The sequence below is a fragment of the Dermacentor variabilis genome, chromosome 1 (genome assembly GCF_050947875.1).
Source record: "Dermacentor variabilis isolate Ectoservices chromosome 1, ASM5094787v1, whole genome shotgun sequence".
Taxonomy (NCBI): domain Eukaryota; kingdom Metazoa; phylum Arthropoda; class Arachnida; order Ixodida; family Ixodidae; genus Dermacentor; species Dermacentor variabilis.
This window is the reverse complement of record NC_134568.1, coordinates 155,170,702-155,190,270: the sequence shown is the minus strand read 5'-3', so window position 1 is coordinate 155,190,270 and position 19,569 is coordinate 155,170,702. Positions and strand designations below refer to the sequence as shown.

General features: G+C 44.8%; 1 long non-coding RNA gene across 1 annotated transcript; it reads left to right on the top strand.

The window, feature by feature from the left end:
• Positions 1 to 4,834: 4,834 nt before the first annotated feature.
• LOC142587162 (uncharacterized) lies at positions 4,835 to 19,322 on the top strand. The gene is made up of 3 exons (XR_012829381.1): positions 4,835 to 4,925; positions 14,622 to 14,680; positions 19,150 to 19,322. It is a non-coding gene; the product is annotated as an uncharacterized LOC142587162 (long non-coding RNA).
• Positions 19,323 to 19,569: the final 247 nt, after the last annotated feature.

The window sequence follows — 19,569 nt, the reverse complement described above, 5'->3', positions numbered from 1 at the left end:
CGAAGAGATGCAGTTGACTGTATGCTGAGCAGCTCAACAACGATCCGGGAGCAGTGCAACGAGCCCTGTGTGATGACTGGTTGCCTGCAGCGGAACGACTGCGCTGAACTCTTGACTGCGAGGTTTGGTGAGTGCGGGACTTTCTTCTTCTGAGCTTTGCCAGGCTTTTGTTAGTGTTAGAAACAGAGCTGGTAATTGTGGTTGTCGTTGCTGCCGGGTTAGTTTGCGGCAAGACAATATTAGGCAGTAGAGAAAGCAGCATTCAGAGCAGCCATGGATTTGAAGTCGTTGCGCAAACCGAAATTGCTGGAGCTTGCAAGAGAGTTGGGTCTGGATGTCTCGGACAAACTCAGAAAACCAGAACTGCTAAAGGCTATTCTTGAGTTAGAGGCTGAGGATGACGAGCTGTCGGAATGCCTTGAGACTATTGAGGAGAGGTCAAAAAGACAGGAGCGCGAACTTAAAGAGCAAAAAGAGAAACAGGAGCGCGAACTTAAAGAGCAGAAAGAAAAAGAAGAGCGCGAACACGCTTTGGAAATGAAGCGTCTCGAGGTAGAGATGGAACGCGCTCGTAATGGAAGTCAGGCACACGGTGCAGGAGAACGAGTATTGTTCAAAATGACTGACCTGATGCGGCCGTTTAAGCTTGGAGAGGACATTGGTTTGTTCCTGGTTAACTTTGAGCGAACGTGCGAGAAGCAGGGGTTCTCTCGGGAAACGTGGCCACAGCGCTTGCTCACTTTGTTACCCGGCGAGGCGGCCGACGTAGTCGCTCGCTTGGATAGAGAGGAGGCAGAGGATTTCGACAAAGTGAAATCGAGTCTGCTAAAAAAGTACCGGCTGTCAGCGGAGGCGCTCCGTCGGAAGTTTCGGGAAAATGAGAAAAGCAGAAGTGAGTCATACACAGAGTTTGCGTACAAGCTTATGTCAAATATGCAGGAGTGGCTCAAAGAAGAGAAAGCGTTCGGTGACCACGATAAAGTTCTGCAGTGTTTTGGGCTAGAACAGTTTTATAGTCGGTTACCTGAGAACGTGCGGTACTGGGTCTTGGATAGGCCAGACGTTTGTACGGTGGCTAAAGCCGCTGAGCTAGCCGAGGAGTTAGCCGAGGAGCTGAGGAGCCGAGCACGGTCAAAAGGGTGAATTTGGCTCGAAGTTTGAGAGGCCGAAATTCACGCCCATGAGATTAAAGGGGGACACGCGTAGTGAGGATGCGAGTGAAAGCAGTCCGACCAAACGTAAAGAGACGGCGGCAGCCAAACGCAGAAAGCGGTTCGAGATGAGGCGAGCGCGCGTGTGTTATACGTGCCAGAAGCCGGGTCACTTTTCGGCGCAGTGTCCGGAAACAACACCAAAAGTTGTGTTTTTTTCATTATGCAGCACTGACGAGAACATGAAGCTTCTCGAGCCTTACATGCGAAACCTCCTCGTGAACGGGAAAGAGTGCCGAGTGCTTCGCGATTCCGCAGCTACAATGGATGTAGTTCACCCGTCTTACGTAGAACCCCATATGTTCACGGGCGAGTGCGCATGGATCAAGCAAGCCGTGGAAGCTCATAGCGTGTGTCTGCCAGTAGCAAAGGTGCTTATTGAAGGACCTTTCGGAGCGCTTGAGACGGAGGCGGCAGTGTCATCTATGCTGCCCCCCCAGTACCCGTACCTATTTTCGAACAGGTCCGATCACCTCCTGCGCGAGAAGGGGCTTTTGTTTGGTGAGGCTAGCGTTCAGGCCTTAACCAGATCGAAGGTTCGGGAGCTCGCTGCAAAGGCGGTAGTTGCGGGGCCGACGTTATCGAACAATGAAAAAGGGTCAGAGGTGCAGCAAGCTGACGAGCTGAATAAACTTGAGTCTGTAACGTTAAAGGCACCAGATACGGGAGAGGAAATGCCCGATAAGGGAAAGTTAGAAGAGCTATCTGCAGATTTGCTCATCGCGCCTACGTCAGACGGACTTGATAGGTTGCTAAAAGTCAGCCGGTCGGCTTTGATAGCCGAGCAAAAGAAGGATGGTAGCCTAGAAAACATACGCTGCAATGTCAAGGAAGGTATCGCCAGGAAAAATGCGCGTTTTGTGGAACGAGGTGGAGTCCTGTACCGGAAGTATCTAGACCGCAGAGGAGTGGAGTTCGATCAGCTGATCGTGCCTCAATGCTATCGTCAGGATCTGTTGCGCTTGACGCACGGGGGTTCGTGGTCCGGACACCTAGGAGTTAAGAAAACTAAGGACCGTCTCTTGCAAGAGTACTATTGGCCAGGGTGTTTTCGGGACGCAGACCATTTCGTGAGGACATGTGACACCTGTCAGCGGGTGGGCAAACCAGGGGACAAATCAAGGGCGCCGTTGAGATTGGTACCTATCATTACGGAGCCTTTTAGACGGCTCGTTATTGATACAGTGGGACCTCTGCCGGTAACAGCCACGGGGTACAGACACATTTTGACTGTGATCTGCCCAGCGACTAAGTTCCCTGAAGCAGTGCCGCTTAAAGAACTCAGCTCAGTTGAGATAGTCAATGCACTACTGTCCATATTTGCGCGAGTTGGTTTCCCTGCGGAAATCCAATCAGATCAGGGCACAGTGTTTACTAGCGCTTTGACGACAACTTTTCTCGAAAGGTGTGGGGTAAAGCTGCTACACAGCTCAGTGTACCACCCACAGTCGAATTCCGTTGAGAAGCTCCACTCCGTCATGAAGCGCGTGTTGAGAGCATTGTGTTTTGAACATCGAACTGACTGGGAGCTGTGTCTGCCTGGGGTGATGTTTGCATTAAGGACCGCGCCGCATGCAGCTACGGGGTTTTCGCCAGCTGAACTGGTGTACGGTCGCTCGCTTCGATCTCCGCTTCGCATGCTTCGAGAATCGTGGGAAGGCAGGGGCGACGACCCAGTCGTGCTGGAGTACGTGCTTAAGCTCCTCGAACGCTTAAGAAGGGCACAGGAGTTGTCAGGTGAAGCAATGGCAAAGGCCCAGCAGAGGGCCAAGGTTTATTATGATCTGACAGCCAGGGCCCGTCGTTTTGAGGTGGGCGATGAGGTCATGATATTGCGCACATCGCTAAACAACAAACTAGACGTGCAGTGGGAGGGCCCAGCACGAATTGTTCAGAAACTGTCGGACGTTAACTACGTGGTAAGTCTGCCAGGAAAGCGGAAAGCACAGCAAGTTTACCACTGTAATCTGCTCAAACCTTATAGACAAAGGGAAGCAGTGGTGTGCATGATGGTAAACGTTCCTGAAGAGCTTCCGGTCGAGCTTCCGGGACTAGGCTCAGTGACGAACAGGGAAGACACCGGTCAAGTCATTATTGACTTAGTCAGTGGAGCATCGCTGTCGCCTGAGCAGAAAACCGAACTACACCAGCTATTACAAGAGTTTCAAGGTCTGTTCTCTGAGAGGCCTGGTAAGACCTCTGTCCTTACTCATGACATAGAACTTACCTCCCCAGAGCCAGTACGATCCAAGGCGTATCGGGTGTCACCCCGCCAGAACGATATTATGGAGGCTGAGGTAAAGAAAATGCTACAGCTCGGTGTTATTGAGGCAGGTGAGAGTGATTATACCTCCCCTTTGATTTTAATTGAGGTACCGGGCAAGGAACCTCGTCCTTGCGTCGACTACCGCAGGCTTAATTCCATCACTAAGGATCAAATTTATCCGATCCCTAACATCGAGGAGCGCCTTGAGAAAGTTAGTAGCGCTCAGTTTATTTCCACCCTAGATCTTGTCAGGGGTTATTGGCAGGTTCCACTTACAGAAGAGGCTAGTAGGTATGCGGCGTTCATTTCACCAATGGGAACATTCCGTCCTAAAGTGTTGAGTTTTGGTTTGAAGAACGCGCCATACTGTTTTTCAAGCCTCATGGATAAAGTGTTGCGGGGACAGCAAGAATTCGCTTTACCGTATCTAGACGACGTAGCGATATTCTCCGCATCCTGGTCTGAGCATATGGCACACTTGCGGGCAGTGCTAACCCGCCTGCGCGAAGCGGGCTTGACAGTAAAGGCTCCTAAGTGCCAGTTAGCACAGGCCGAGGTTGTCTACCTCGGTCACGTGATTGGTCAGGGTCGTCGCCGCCCCTCTGAAATAAAAGTGGCCGCTGTGCGAGACTTTCCGCAACCGCGCACGAAGACCGATATTCGGTCGTTCTTAGGTGTCGCCGGCTACTATCAGAGGTACATCCCCAGGTACTCTGATATCGCGGCTCCCCTGACGGATGCTCTAAGAAAGACAGAGCCCCAAACAGTCGTCTGGGACGAGACAAAGGAAAGAGCTTTTAGCGCCCTAAAGAGTGCCCTAACAAGCCAGCCTGTGCTACGATCGCCAGACTATACAAAAGGATTTGTTGTTCAGTGCGATGCTAGTGAGCGAGGCATGGGCGTTGTACTGTGCCAACGGGAAAATGGAGAAGTAGAACACCCCTTCCTGTATGCTACACTGTAAAAAATTTCCGTAATTTTACAGTCAAACCTGCCGTAAAAATTACGTAGACCGTTCAGTTTCATGAAAAACGGCGGAATTCTACGTAAAAAAACGGACGTGAGCTCTGTTTTTGAAATACGGAGAACCGTCCGTAATTTCATGTGGAGGGCAACTGAGCATGTTAAGAGCGAAAAATCAACACGCAACGAATATAAAGAAAAGACACCGCCCACGTTTACCAGCAGTTACCTAATATCACCATAGGTAACGCTGCTTGAACATTATTCATAGGCGAATCGTAGTACGCACGCACAAACGGAAGAGGTTTCAGCGGTGGCGCTGCTTACCACCCTTCATCGCTTCTACACGACGGGTTGCATTTCTCCGCCTCAACAGTACAAAGTGGACAGCGGCTGGAAATGGCGGTGTGAGGTGGTGGTATACCTGTTGCATTTGGGATTTCACTGAGAGAATAAGAAGGAATCGACGATGGACTGCTACGCAAGTAAGTGATTTAAGTGTCCTTTTTTGTTGTTGGTGCACGTCGCGCGTGCGAAATGCACCGCGATGGCCGGTGACGGGCTGAACTGTGTTGTGTGAGCATGCCCTGTCAATGCCCTGTAACGACATTCCCGCTTGGCCATGAGGATTGATAAAGCCGCGGCATTGCGAGTCTGTGATAAATGGTGTAGCGTTTGTTGTGCTGATTTCATATAGAGTACATTGAGGCGCGTAGGCAACATCAGCGACGATGTCGTCTGTAGCAGTTCGTTATCGGCTGTATGTGGCAGCTGGTTTACTGACGTTGGCATTCCAGTTTTGCAATGTGTTGTGATGTGTTCTTGGCATTCCAAAATAAAGTGAAGTTACTGTTCCCCTTAGCAATCTCTCACGGCGCGGTGTAACACTATGTTAGCCGTATTCGGCGACGCATTGCATCACAGCGAAATTCTATTTTTCCTTAAGCTTAGGACGCAGTGTGCTTGGCGTGCATAATCGCTGTGTTCATATCCGTAATTGAAAGACTGCTTCTGGAATTGAAAGTCTGCTTGTGTATGAAGACCTCATAGAGCATGTTGCATGCGATGCCCCTACATCACAATGAATGGACGGTGTAGCGTGCTTGCTGCCGTAACCTCGTGCGATCTGCAGTGTTACGTAACACTGGTGTAACACGGTGCCTTGGAACACTTTGGGATCGAGCCCGAGCAATCGTGCGCGATCGCACTTGAAAGTGTCCGCGTGATACCCATTAAGGGTCGCTGGAGAAGAAATTGATTATTTTGCTAGCTGGTAATCGGCACCAGATGTTTCGCGAATTTTTGTTTTTGTTTTGTTTTTACTTCAGACAGCTACCAGGGTGACTATCAACGTTCTGACGCAATACGTCAGCATTTAACGTAATCTGGGAGTGGATTGCCACGTAAATTTTGCCCATCTGCGGCTTAATTGTAAAGCAAGTGCATGTGATAAGTAATTTTTAACGTAACCTTGACACAGAATAGCGGTGCCAAAAAGTGTGTAATGGACATCCAAAGTTACAAATGTTCCAAACTGGTATAAAAAATCAAAAGATGTGTCAACACTGATGTTAAAGGCTAGTTCTAATACTGACTGTCTCTAGTTGCATAGACTAATTTTCAGCATATAGGCATCAATACAATAATTATTCTAAAATACATGTTGTGAGTTATGTAGAGCAAAATGTCTGCTGTTTTGCCGAATAGAAGGTGCTTCATGAAGTCTTTTTTTAAATGAGTTGAACGATACAATTGAAGGCACCAAACGATACCACAGCAATCGGTAATTCGGTGACAAGCTTATGTGCAAGAGTATTTGTATATGAAAATGTTTTTGCTTTACTGTGGACGACCGGTCTGAAAATACCTGATATTATTTGCTTCAATTGCAGCTATTGCACCAGTGAAGGATGTCTGTGTGCCGGTTTGTGCCCAGTTTCTCAGCCAGCGGGCCTGAGAAAGTGCGCCACAGCAGTCTGTCTAGTGGTGCTCTTTGTTCTGGAAAGCTGTGCCATTCTATTGTATATCTGTCTTGCATATGCAGTCTTAATAGACAGTGACTGCAAATGTTGGTGGAATGACGAGGCCTATGCAAGTAGAGTAATTTTTGCAGATGCATTCAAAGGATAATTGATGATTTGTTTTCCTGTGGCAACAAATTGGTTCAGTATGAGCACGTCGACTTGAAAGGGATATTGTTTCATACCTGACTTGGTTGCACATATGAGTGGTGTTTAAAAAACACTTATAGTGCCAGAGTTCAAGATTTGAGGCAACAGATAAAACACGCACCAATAAAATAACTGTTTGTCTAGTGTTGGCTTAATGAGTATGCAACAACACTGCACACTGATCGTTAGCACTGTCATGCATGGGCTCCATGGTAACTAAGATTAGCCACGAATAAGCTCACTGTGAGCTAGTGTTGAGCTAACTATAACAGATGAGTATGCAATGATGTAATTAAGTGCAACATTGGAAGGCAACGTAACAATGTTTATTTAATTATAGCCTGAGCTCGCAGCTGCATTGCGTGGTCAGGCGACCAAAAGATATGAATATTTAAAAGGGAACGAACAGTGTTACTGCCAGTATGAAGTGACAGCGTTGTACACAGCAACATATTCCCTTTGTCCTGTCTGTAGCCCTGTTCGGTTCCCTTCTAAACATGCACCAAGCAGCCCAATTCAGAATGCTCCGGCAGGTTAAGTGATGACATGCTAGCATAGTGGGAGCTATTCTGAAAGTTATGTCTGCTATGAAAATGTGTCATGAAGATACTTCACTGCTAAAAATTTGGTGTACAACTGCACAAAGCAGCATCAATAGCTATGTTGCTCCCCCATGTTGTGTCAAGGGTCTGTGCATGTTTTGTAAGATAATGCTTGAGTCGTCGGCCGGTTTGTCCTACATAATTGCTGCTGCAGGACAGTGGGATATTGTAAACAGCACCAACCGTAGTACCTATGAACTCCAGCACATACTTTTTGATGTAAACTTCACGTGTTGCCCTGGTCCGGTTAACATTTTGTACGTGCCCAGATTGCTTGGCACTGAAAATAAAAAGGTAGTTTCAACTCTCTGAACAATTTGCTTGAATTGATGGTTGCCTTTGTGTACATATTGCATAACAGTCATAGGCCTTGGCTTACTCGAAGTTGTCTGACCTAAGACGTCAGCTACGTTCAACTCCATTAAATGCTTCTTGGCAATGCATGCTAAAAGGCAGTGCGAACGCACTGTTAAAAGCAAACATTGTACTTGGTTATGGAAGCTCCCCTCCACGTCGGGGTGGTACCAAGTGTTAAATGTGATCTCCGGTGTTCCTGTAGCAACAACATGCTTCAGTGTTCAGGTGCACCAATAGAAAAGTTAAAAACACCTTTGAGTGCAGGGAATAGCTCCAGCTCGATGCTCACCACAGAAAATCTTCAGGCCCAGATAGTGGAGCTTGCCTTTCAGTAGTAGTTTTGCTTACTTGAACATGTGTGGCACTTTGTAGGAGACATTAAATAGTTGCTCAACCACTTTAATTGTGACTTTTCACTGCCGAGAACACTGTCAGCTAGTCGTAAAACACTAGCTGCTGTAAGAACCAGCGTAGTAAAGGTATTCTGCTTCATTGGAAACTTTCTACCCTATATGACGTGAAGTAAGGCTACTAAATGGGTTGAGTTATTTGTTTTCTGTCTTCTCTACAGTGCTAGATGAGCTCATGGAAAGGGGAAAACTACATTTCAATAGATGAAGTGCCAACAGAGACAGCACAGTCAGAAAGAACAAAGACAGGACAAGGTGCTACTTGCAACTGTTTATTGAGGTCAAAAGCACTGAATATATAGCCATGGGGAGAGGGGGAAGAAAAAAAAAAGAAGCACTGATTATGTGAATGCGCATGTGCAAAAAGATGGAAGATGTATATGAAGGGAATCATAAGATTAACCAATATCTAGAACTTATCTAAAAACATGCGTTCATTTCTGTAAATAGTCGGAGACGGGGTGTCGACACAGGCGTCCCCTCTTTTCTTAGTCTGGTTGGCCTCCAAAAGTTCACGTGCCACAGTGTCATTGCTTTTAAACATGATTGTTGTATTAGGAAGCCTTGCTTCACGTACTTGCTTATTCTCATTCTCACATGCCTTGCAATGAAGCAGCAAGTTTGAGCCATAACCATTTTTGAGTGAAAGCTTGTGCTCCTGCAGGCGTTCATTAATACATTGGCCAGTTTGTCCGGTTTACTCCTTCCCACACTTCAGCGGTATGCAGTATACGACCCCTTCTCCGTACTTCACAAAAGGGTTTGGGTGTTTACTAGAACACTCTACTTTCTTAGTCATCATATCCAATCAGACGGCACAAAGTAGCAAGTTTTTGGGGCTCGGAAGAAACCACAGGAATTTTGTATTTGACGATGACATGTTTAAGATTATGTGCTGCTTTGTGAGAATACGGTATCACCACTGTAGCTTTCTTTTCCAATGTTTGACCTTCTTCACTGCTTCAGTTTCTTTTTGCACCTTTTTCAACAACACCTCCGAAACTTTGCTCAAAACCAAACAAGGAAAGCCAGCTTTCTTCAACTTCAAAATCTGTTCGTCAAAGGTTTTGTGTGCCTTATGACAGCACAATTCTTTAAGGGTAAATTCAAGGCACATAGTGGCAATCACACGTTTAACAGTCTTGGAGTGCATAGACTTATATTGCAACAATTAATTGCAGGGTCGGTATACCGACCTCGTGCCCGCAAGGATTTCTGCCGTATCCAGTGGCGATACCGTATTCTCACGAAGTGGCGCGTAATCTTAAACACATCGCCGCAAAATATAAAATTCCTGTGGTTTCTGCTGCGCCCCGAAAGCTTGCTACTTTGTGCCGCCTGATTGGATCTCATGACTCTAAAAGTAGAGTGTTCTATTAAACATACAAATCCTTTTGTGAAGTGTGAAGAAGCGGTCGTATACCGTGGAAGTGTGGGAAAGAGTGTATCGGACAAACTGGCTGATGTATCAGCGAACACCTGTGGGAGCACAAGCTTCCGCTGAAAAATAGTTATGGCTCAAACTTGCCACTTCATTGCAAGGCCTGCAGGAATGAGAATAAGCAAGTATGTGAAGCAAGGCTTCAGGATACAACGATCGTGCTTAAAAGCAAATACACTATGGCACGTGAGCTGTTGGAGGCCAACCAGATTAAGAATAGAGGGTATGCCTGTGTCAGCATGCCTGTGTCTGAATATTTACACAAATGAATGCATGTTTTTAGATAAATTTTAGATTTTGGCTAATCTTATGATTCCCTTCATCTTCTGTGTTCTCGCGTGTGCGCCTTCACACAAGCAATGCTTCTGTTTTTTTCTTCCCCTTCTCCCCATGGCTATATATTCAGCTGCTTTTGACCTCAATAAACAGTTGCAAGTAGCACCTTGTGCTGTCTTTGTTCTTTCTTACTGTGTTGTCTCTGTTGGCGCTTCATCTTCTGAAAGCTCTTCACCAAGTAGCCCCCACAACGTGTTCTACTGGAAAACTACAACTAGACAGTGATCTTCCATTTCTTGACCTCATTGTTTTCTTTGGTGAGTGTCATGTGCACTGCATCTATGCCCCGTCTTTTAAGGAGGGAATTCTGCCTTTCGCATCAGCGCACTGTTCGGCTGTGAAACTCTGTCACAGAAGCACGAAATAGCATCCTCAACAAGTCGAGGAGAACTTCTATACCCAGGTCTAACATTGGCCTACAGTGGTGTGACCACTGTTAGATCACGTTCAGAAGGTCAGCCATGGTCTCAAAATCTGGGTTCAAAAAGGTGAATCAGACCAGGCCTTGGCGCAAAGTGTAGCAAGAGGCACATGCAGCAGTTCAACTGTGTGGTTGTTTACAACATCCCGTTGTCCTGCAGCTGCAACTAGGCAGGACAAATAGGCCTAATATTTGTTTGTTTGTTTGTTTGTTTGTGTGTGTGTGTGTGTGTGTGTGTGTGTGTGTGTGTGTGTGTGTGTGTGTGTGTGTGTGTGTGTGTGCATGCAATTAACCAAAAGTCTTAGCCTGCGCTCGTGTTGTTTGGCCTTCTCCCATCTTTTCGTGTTGTCCCCAAGTAATCAGTCGGTGTCACATTCTTATAGAATTTGCAGTTATGAGATTCATGCTTTGGAACATGATCAGAAGCTACCAAATGGATGACATAATCCATCTACATGTGTTAGTGTAGATAAATGTGTCTGTGCAGTAGGGGTAGGGCATCATATGTGCTTGTTTAGCACTTATGTATGCACTTTTGTTTCCAGAGCTTGTGACACAGTGATTCAAACTATGTCTGTGAAAACAGTACTGCACGTTGCAAGGAAATGTTACAACACTTGTAGGTGAAGCTCGGTGTTGTGAGAGGTTATAGAAACTTGCTTTTTGCAAGTTTCTAGAGCATTTTTTAAAGATGCTTCTTTAACTCCCGCGTGCATCGTGTTCATGACTCGCTATAAAACTGTCAACAAGTATGTCCTTTATGCCATCCGTTTCTAAAGATTACATGAATATAATTAACCCTCTGAGGGTCGATCTTTTACGCCATATTTGACCGCCCAGGGTCGATTTTTTTTATTGCAGATTCCAATTCTTAGGGACTTATTTCGAAAAAAATTTACCGTAATTTTTCTAGGGTGTCCGTAAAGCCACAAAAAAATTATTTTGCGTTGTTATATATGGTACTCGTTATTCATGAATAACAATAATAAAAAAGGAAATAAACCTGTAAGAGTAAAAAATTTGTTACATTGTTATAGTTCAAGGCTTTGAAAATGTGCACACGAGAATACTTTGCAAGACTCAAATGTTCCTGCTCTTACACTAATATGTACTATTATGAGCAATATCTAAGGGAACACAGGAACGCGTAGAAAACACCCTCAGACCCAGCTATATGGGTGATATGCAGCGGCCACCGTTGGAAACAAAGTGGAAAGGGGGACGCTGTTCTAACAACTGTTCGCACTCCCGCCATGCGTCTGCAAAGTGCGGAATTTCACATCACCAGTAGACAGTGATAACACTGTTCAATATTGCGTCACTGGTAACCTTTTGCGTCGAATCATTACAAAAGATAGCACTGTTCCGGACTTCGATATTGATTTATGGTAAATCTTCTAAACCGGGAAAAAATTGTCTTTAAGGGTAAGTTCAAAATAATTTTATTGGCGCTTGCCGAATATTAAAAAGATATTGAAGCAAATGAAATAAGGCAGTAGCGTTATCGCAGCTTATCCTCGTCCTTTGCTTTGTTCGTTGGTGGCCTAATAACGCGTCATGCCACCGTCGACTTAACGATGGCCTCTATTCTTTGAGGCAAAGATGCGTAGAGAGCCTCGATGAGTGCGGTATCACGCTGAAGGCGGGCTTCCACTCATGTTCTATTGCTTCCCATAGTTGGTCGGAGTTCGCCAATTCTAGTGAGCTCTTCGAAAGGTTCACTTTCATACGGCCCCAAACGTGCTCTATAATGTTCATGTCGGCACCCTTCGCACACCACTGAAGTTGCATTACCCCTCGCTCTTCCAAAAGGCGCGCCACGTCCTTCAATGTGTGAACGGGAGACAAGTCCTGTTGGAAAAAATAACACCCATCCAGGTGCAGCCTGTTCAACACATAGGGGATCATCTGGTGCTCGAGCAGAGTGCAATACGCAGCACTGGTGAACCTCCCATCAATTCTCACCAGTGGGCCTAGGCCTGCGTGGGAAATCGCCCCCCCAGACATTCACAGACACGCGTCCACTGGCGGCCACCTCCTGGATATTCTGCGGACTAAAGCGTGTGTTTGCGGTCCACCACACTCTCTTTCGTTTGTCCCAGCGGCTCGAGAACGTGGACTCATCAGAGAAAACTACATACTTCTACCCACTCTCACTCCAGCTGCGGTGTTCAGTAGCGAACCTCAGGCGAGCCGCTTTGTTGGCTGCGGTGAGCAGAGGTTTCTGTGCGGCGATGCGGCTTTGCAGTCCTGCTTCTCTAAGCCTTCGTCGTACCGTGCTGTCGCTCAAGTTGTTCAAGCCAAGAGCACCTCGAATGTCTTTTGCACTTTGAAATGGCTTGTCGCTGACGGCAGCCACGATGCAAAGGTCTTGGTCGTTCGTTGTTGATCGAGGTGGTGTGCGGTGCGGCGCATCGTTTATGCGTCCTTCGTCTCGGTAAGCCTGGATAATCCGGTTGACCGTTTTCAATGGGCGGCTTGTCACGAGAGCAATATTGCGCTGCGTATAACCTCTTTTAGACATTTCTATTATATCTTCCCGCTCTTTAAGAGGCACTCGAGGCATCTTGAGGCTGCAAATTCAGGGTTGACTGCTCTGCGTGGGCCACTGCAGTGTGCGACGTGAATTTTCTCTGAACGAACTTCGTGCAACAGTCGCACGAGAGACAGTTTGTCAATGTTGTTTTTTCTTTAATTTCTCTTTATTCTATTCCTCTGTCGTCATTGGTTTGAGCGTCACCACTGTTCGAGGTGCCACTGACAACCGAGTGCGTCGATTCAAATAAAGAATCGGTTTGAAATACAGGGCAAACTTTTTCTCGGAGTACTATCAAGCGGTTGCACGAACAAAAAAAGAGAATGAAAGAAAAGAAAGTGAATCGGTGTAAGTCACTGGTGACGATCACCATCTTATCGGCTGTCAGGCGATCCATGACGTAAGCTGCTCCTTTGTAGAAATGCCAGCGTGGTGGGAGTGCCAACAGTTAGTGGAAGAGTACTCCCCTTTCCCCCTTCATTTTTCACAGCGCCATCCGCGTATCACTCCGAGTCTGTTTCAAGGCTGTTTGCCACGCGTTCCTGTGTTCCCTTTCATATTGCTTATGATAGTACATCCATAGTGTAATCGAACTGTGTAGGTGCATGCACTCAAGAAAACTGTGCGGTTGTGTGCCCATCAAAAAAGCAAAACATGTGACAAACTTCCACTAATCCTCATCTTATCGCCAACCAGATGCAATTAGTTTTCGCGAGTCTCAAAAAAAAAAAGAAAAGGAGCAACAGAAGCGCATGCACGGCAGCATCCTTCCTATGCGCACCCCTGCGAGCACTAAATGAGCGAGAAACAAGCAGTAGCCTTTTGAGCGATTAGTAACGAGATAGCCATCAGTTTTGCAAGCGCAAGAAGCCGAAACGGCCTGCGAAAACAAAACCCCAGCCGCCACCCGCCCGCGCGCACGCCAATGCGCAAGCGGTAGTACATAGACGCGCAGGAGCAAACTAGCGCTAAAACAAACCATGCAACGAAAACTGAGAGAGCGAGGCGTGCAAAAGAAATTCCCTGTATTTCCACATAATGGCAGCACATGACAGAAAAGAAAAGGTTAGGAAATTGTCGCGCTTTTTAAACCTACAGACAGTGCCGTAAGTATACGTCATTGACCCTTGAAGGGTTAAGGAGTCATGCTCCTTGAAACAATTTCCCGTAACAACATTGCAAAATACCACCTGAGGGTCTCGCATCTCTTACATCTGCTGTTTTGCACATCATAATTTAATAAAACTGCATTTAGTAGCTGCACAGCACAGGCCCCATTTTGTTTTATCACACTTCTTTGTCTTTTCTCCCCCTGCCCCAGGTCTTATTTCAACAACTGCAGGCCATCATAAAATTGCTTCAACATTGTTGACAGATTCCAATATTTTTTTCCAACCATTCTCTCATGTGATCTAAAGAAAATTAACTTGATTAGCCTGACATGAAGATGAATTCGAAATAATTTATTGTACTTGCTTGGTAGCACTGAACTGTTTCGTTAATCAATATAATACTTACAATTCACCTTTGTATTGCTGGGTACCGGTAGAGATATGGTTAGTTATTCACCAAAAAGGCTCCCGAATTTTCCACCTTCTTAGTGTAGGTTAGACACTCACTTGTTGCACTTCACAAAGAGCAACTTGTGGTTGCTAGGAAATAAAGGTTTACTGAGAATTTTCATGCATCCAATTTGATTCTGTGTACTAGCATGTTTGTATTAGCATGTATTTCATAGAGTTGCGGCTCCATAAAAGTACATTCTGTCATTCAATGTCTGTGACATGGTCAAGCAGGTTGACCATATCTAATTAGAACTTCCTATGTTCTGGGGCACTTGTTTACAACTTAAATTATGTGGTTTGGTGCTGTCAGTGTAAGCCTAATGTCGTTTTTTGTTCTCTCAGGAAGGACGCAAGCATTGCAAGGAGCCATTTGACTTGCCGCCACACTAATATTGTATTTGGTAAGGTCTATTACAGATCTTATTTCGCGTAGTATGTGCTATAGTTGTGTACAATGTGTTCAAAACTTCAGTAGGTGGGCTGTTCGACAACAGGTGTTTACAAATTAATAATTATAAAAGATGTTCAAGGTCATTAGTTATACAATTGCTGCTCACTGCTGAATTTTTTTCCAAATTAAATGATGAGCCATCCAGCAAGTGCGGCTCTCCTGACTAATATACAAACTTTCAAATACGGTTAATTTTTTATCACAAGTGTACAGCAGTCGGGGACAACTGTTCACAGCGACAATTTCATAATATTTACTTACATGCAAAAATGAGTCAAAGGTCAGGTGTACTTATGAAGTTTTGTGAAACAAGTTCATCATCATATTGCTTACTTCATTGAAAAGTTTGTCGCGGAATTCTCACTTCTATGAACAGATCAACAGTTGTCGAACGATGGTCGTCTCTATAGCCAATGTTTGTGCCAGAGGCTTGTCTTCAGAGCACTAACAAGAGACTTTGCCATGCAGCTTGAGCTGATCAGTATGAAGAGATTACATAGGATAGGAACACAAAGCATTAGTGGGCCTCTTCGATTATCAGTCCTTGACAGTCCTGGACTGCTTAGCACTGCTGTCCCGCATTCGATTTTCTCAATTGGCTTCGGAAGCCCCATCCACCAGTCCGAGAGCAGCCAGTATCGCATTCATTTTACCAGAAGTCACAGACTCTGCGGACTCTCAGAGCTGTCAGCAGATATTTGTTCGGACATATGCAAGTAGCTACCAGACAGCGGCTGTCTTAAAAAGATGCATGCGGGCTTGATGCTATGTTTTAAAAGAGGCTGTGTGTTTATATGTACTTTGTGCGTTCCAGACAGCAAATATCATGCACTCAGCTATCGCTTCTGTTAAATCGATGCTTTGTGTGCCATAATGCGAGGTTTTCATGAGTGGTCTAATTGCTGCAACCTTAGTCCTTGTGTTTTTTAAGGCAAAACACAGTGATCAGGCACAAATGCTTGCTTTTCTTGATGTGTTTCGTGACATCTGTCATGCTCATTGCTATATGCATAGTAAACAGGTAGATTTCGCTGTTCAGATGAGTGAAACTGGTGGACGAGGAAACATATCATATTGCATGTAGATATTTAATGCTGGCAGCTGGCGTGGCATACAGGGTGTTTCACGTAACTTGAGCCAAACATTGAAAATATGCAAATGCCACGTAACTGGACAGAACCAAGGTAATGTTGTTTGCCCTCGCTTCGACATACTCATTTCTTTTTCATTTCGCCAGATTAAATCATTAGTATTCGGTAATTAATCAACTTCCCAAATATTATGATTAATACATGCTACATAAAAGTGTTTTTCCTAGCGTGAAAGAAGCCTGCAAATACACACTAAATTGTTGCGTGACTGTCCATTCGCAGCACTTTTTGTGTATTCGCGAGCTTCTTTCTCGAAAAAACACTTCTACGCAGCATGTCTCAAACAACAGAAAGCTGTATGGGGAGCTTTTCATGTTGCTCTACAATTTTCTCATGGACGCTTCCAATCTGATTATAATATTTGAAAAGTTGATTAATTAACGAAGATGAAATATTTATTGTGGTGGATTGAAAAAATATCTAAGTATCTCCAAGTGACGGCAAACAACATTACCTTGGTTCTGTCGAGCTACGTCACATTTGCATATTTTTATTGTTTGGCTCAAGTTACGTGGGACAACCTGTATAATCAGAGCTTCACAGATTGCTGTTGACATGTGTGCTGATTCCTTCTGTTACCCAAATTCGGAATTTTGCTTTTGGATGTGCAGGATTAGTAGACAGTGTAGACGCGCTCTGTCCTAGACACACGTCAGGCCTTTAGTAGACGGTTTCACGAGCTTTGAGGATATCGGCCTGTGCTTTGTGGGTGAACAGTGATGTGGCACAACCGTGTTTTTGCTTATTTTTGTGTGGCAATGACGCTTAAATTTTACAGGAAATGAATGAGCTGGCTTAAATACAGCGGTTAAGGGGCCCGAAGAGCGAGAGCACAATGTAAACTGAGCTTTGTTAACATGTTCAATGTGCTCAGGCTGCGATTCCATTATGCAAGCTTTATGGTTGTGTCGGCGACATGGCCTCTGAGACTGCACCATTTTGATGACCACGCTACTGAATTTGCTGGGTAGGGCGCTAACTACAAGTAGCTAAAAGCACGAGGTCACGGGATTGAATCCCGTCCACGGTGGCCGCATATCAATGGGGGCAAAATATGAAAACACCCATGTACTTAGATCTAGGTGCACGTTAATGAACCCCAGGTGGTCAAAATTTCCGGAGTCCTCAACTACGGCTTGCCTCGTAATCAGGAAGTGGATTTGGCACGTAAAACCCCATAATTTAAGCAGCTAATAGCAGACAACAGCAGCCAGGAGAGCGACTTCCAATCACGGTGCTTTCAAACAAAACCTTGGACAGTCCCAGGCAGCGGGATCACATGACTGAGATGCGCCCTTCTGTCAATGCAAGCGAGACCAGAAGCCGCAGGTGGTTTGCGGACAGTCTGGGACTGCATAATCGAAGGGGCACAGTGCTCTCACATACATTATGTCCACTGCGGGACGAAGGCCTTTCCAAGTAATCTAAATATATATGGCTTGCGCCAACTGACTCCATCCTATGCTTGCATATTTACAAATTTCGTCATGGTGCCTAGTTCTTTACCGTCCTCAACAGCGTGTTTTTTTTAATTTATCATGCATATCATTTTTTGTCGTTCTGTTGCTTGTTGAGCAAGCCTTCATTCTCAAGCTCCATTTTTATCATGTCAGGTTTCAGTCTCTTAGGTTAGTTTTAGCACAATGCAATGATGGTACTTTTATGTGACTTAAGTCTTCTAAACAATTTATAGTCTTTAAATTTTCTTCTACTCATCCAGGACTCCTGTGACTAATTGCCTTAAGTAACATACTTCATTGCCTTCTTGCCCTAGAAAATGTAACTGGTGCCTTCTTGCAGGCCTTTAAAGTGGCAACATATGTACTGCCGACAGTAGGGCATGTTCAGATAAATTCAACTGGACATGCCTAGCGATCACTTTTAATTTTGATTTTAAAATTTATTTTGCTGCCCGAGCCTGGCAACAATGAAATTAACCTTAGTTTTCCAAGAAAAAAAAAAAGGTGTCTCTGCAAAAAGCAATATAGAATTACCTGTTTAGTTAGAAGCATTCTCCCTGTATTTTACCGAATCTGCATTTTGGATAGATCCGCAGGAAATAGTGTTGTCGCCGCGGCTTTAAAAATATTTTGTACCAGACTGCAGGCCAATAGCATTAATTCCAACTAATTACCATAGAGTACCCCCACTACGGTATAAAGAAGAAAAATTTTGGAAAAAAACATTGCATAAATTGACCAAAGTTTTTTTTCTTTGCATTTACTAACAGCACGGAATTTGGCCATCCTGTTGCCATGAGTCATAGAAATTTGAGCAAATAGCTCTGTCCTCATTGGCTCTCAAAATCTACGGGAAGTGCTCATGTTTAGGCATGTTAATGAATTACTCTACTTTAAAATTTTTTAGGAGAGGCTTGATTCATTTCAGAAATTTCCCGAATTAAGCACATTCACATGAAGCAATGCAATCTGAAAAAATATGTTGCATTATTTGTTTCGTTATGGAATTGCAAGTCAAGAAATGGACAGAATAAACAGTACTGCCTGCCAGAGCCATGTATGGGGTCCAGGCATAATTGCAGGCTTCTTTACAAAAAGAGCAAATTTTTCGGTGAACACAGTGCAATATTATAACTTTTTATGAAGATGGGAAGGGTATGTTGATGCATTCACAACCGTAACTTTCAATTTTCACTGCTTGAGTAAAAAGAATATTTCACATTGATACTTCTTCCGTGACACAAACCATATCCGAAAGGGGCTGACGGCTGTTGTGACACAGTTGTGGTGCAAGCATGGTTTTTTTGTATTGTTGCTATTCTACCAGCCTGTCAGCTGGACAATATCTTTGGCTTGCTTGTTCTGGGTCGGAAGTAAACAACATGCATGGTTTGCGCTTGTTTCAAGAGTGCTTCATTGTTTTGGGAAACAGTAAAATCTGCAAGGTTGTTTAATGGAGCAATAGAGCAGTGAAAGTTGAAAGCTATGGTCTGCAGTATGTGGCCATGGCAGCTGTACCTAAATATGGGAGAAGTAATCTCCGAATGTCATAATGTGCACGTGACATCTTTGGCTGTTCCAGGCAAACCATCAATTGACTTGGGTCCTTTCTATCTGAAGCTTTTTATGCTATAAGGCTACGAATGAATATATACCAACATGGCTGAGTCTGAACCATTTCTTTTGACAAGAGCACTTGTAGTGACAGTTGTGAATACGAAATCATTGTTTATCTGAGTAACAATAGTGATGATGATGATGGTAAATAATTGAACAGCCTTAATTGATTGGTGTTTCTTTCTTTTCAGGCAAAGCCGAAGGCCTCTGCAAGCAGCCAGTCATTCCAAGTCTCAACCAATCCTTCCTCTAGTCAGCCAATTTCTAGTGTCTATGCGGAAAGGACTTGCGCAAGAGTGGACACGGGACACTAAAAAGGCGACAAAGACAGGCGTAAACTTCCAACCGGTGTTCATTACAAAAAGGTATGTATATGTACTCTTGCACACCTGATCATAATCTGTTACAATCATGCAAGTCAACATGGCCATCACAAATAAACGAGCGCACCAAGGCCTAAGGCGGCTTCCTGCATACAGACCCCAGATATTCAAATTCTTTAACAGTCAGTGCTATAGGGATGGCTTGCTAACACAGTTGCATTCTGCAATAGCCGCTGCCTCAATGATGAGTCTAGTGTTTTCTTTCACACTGCTTGCTATTATTTCTGT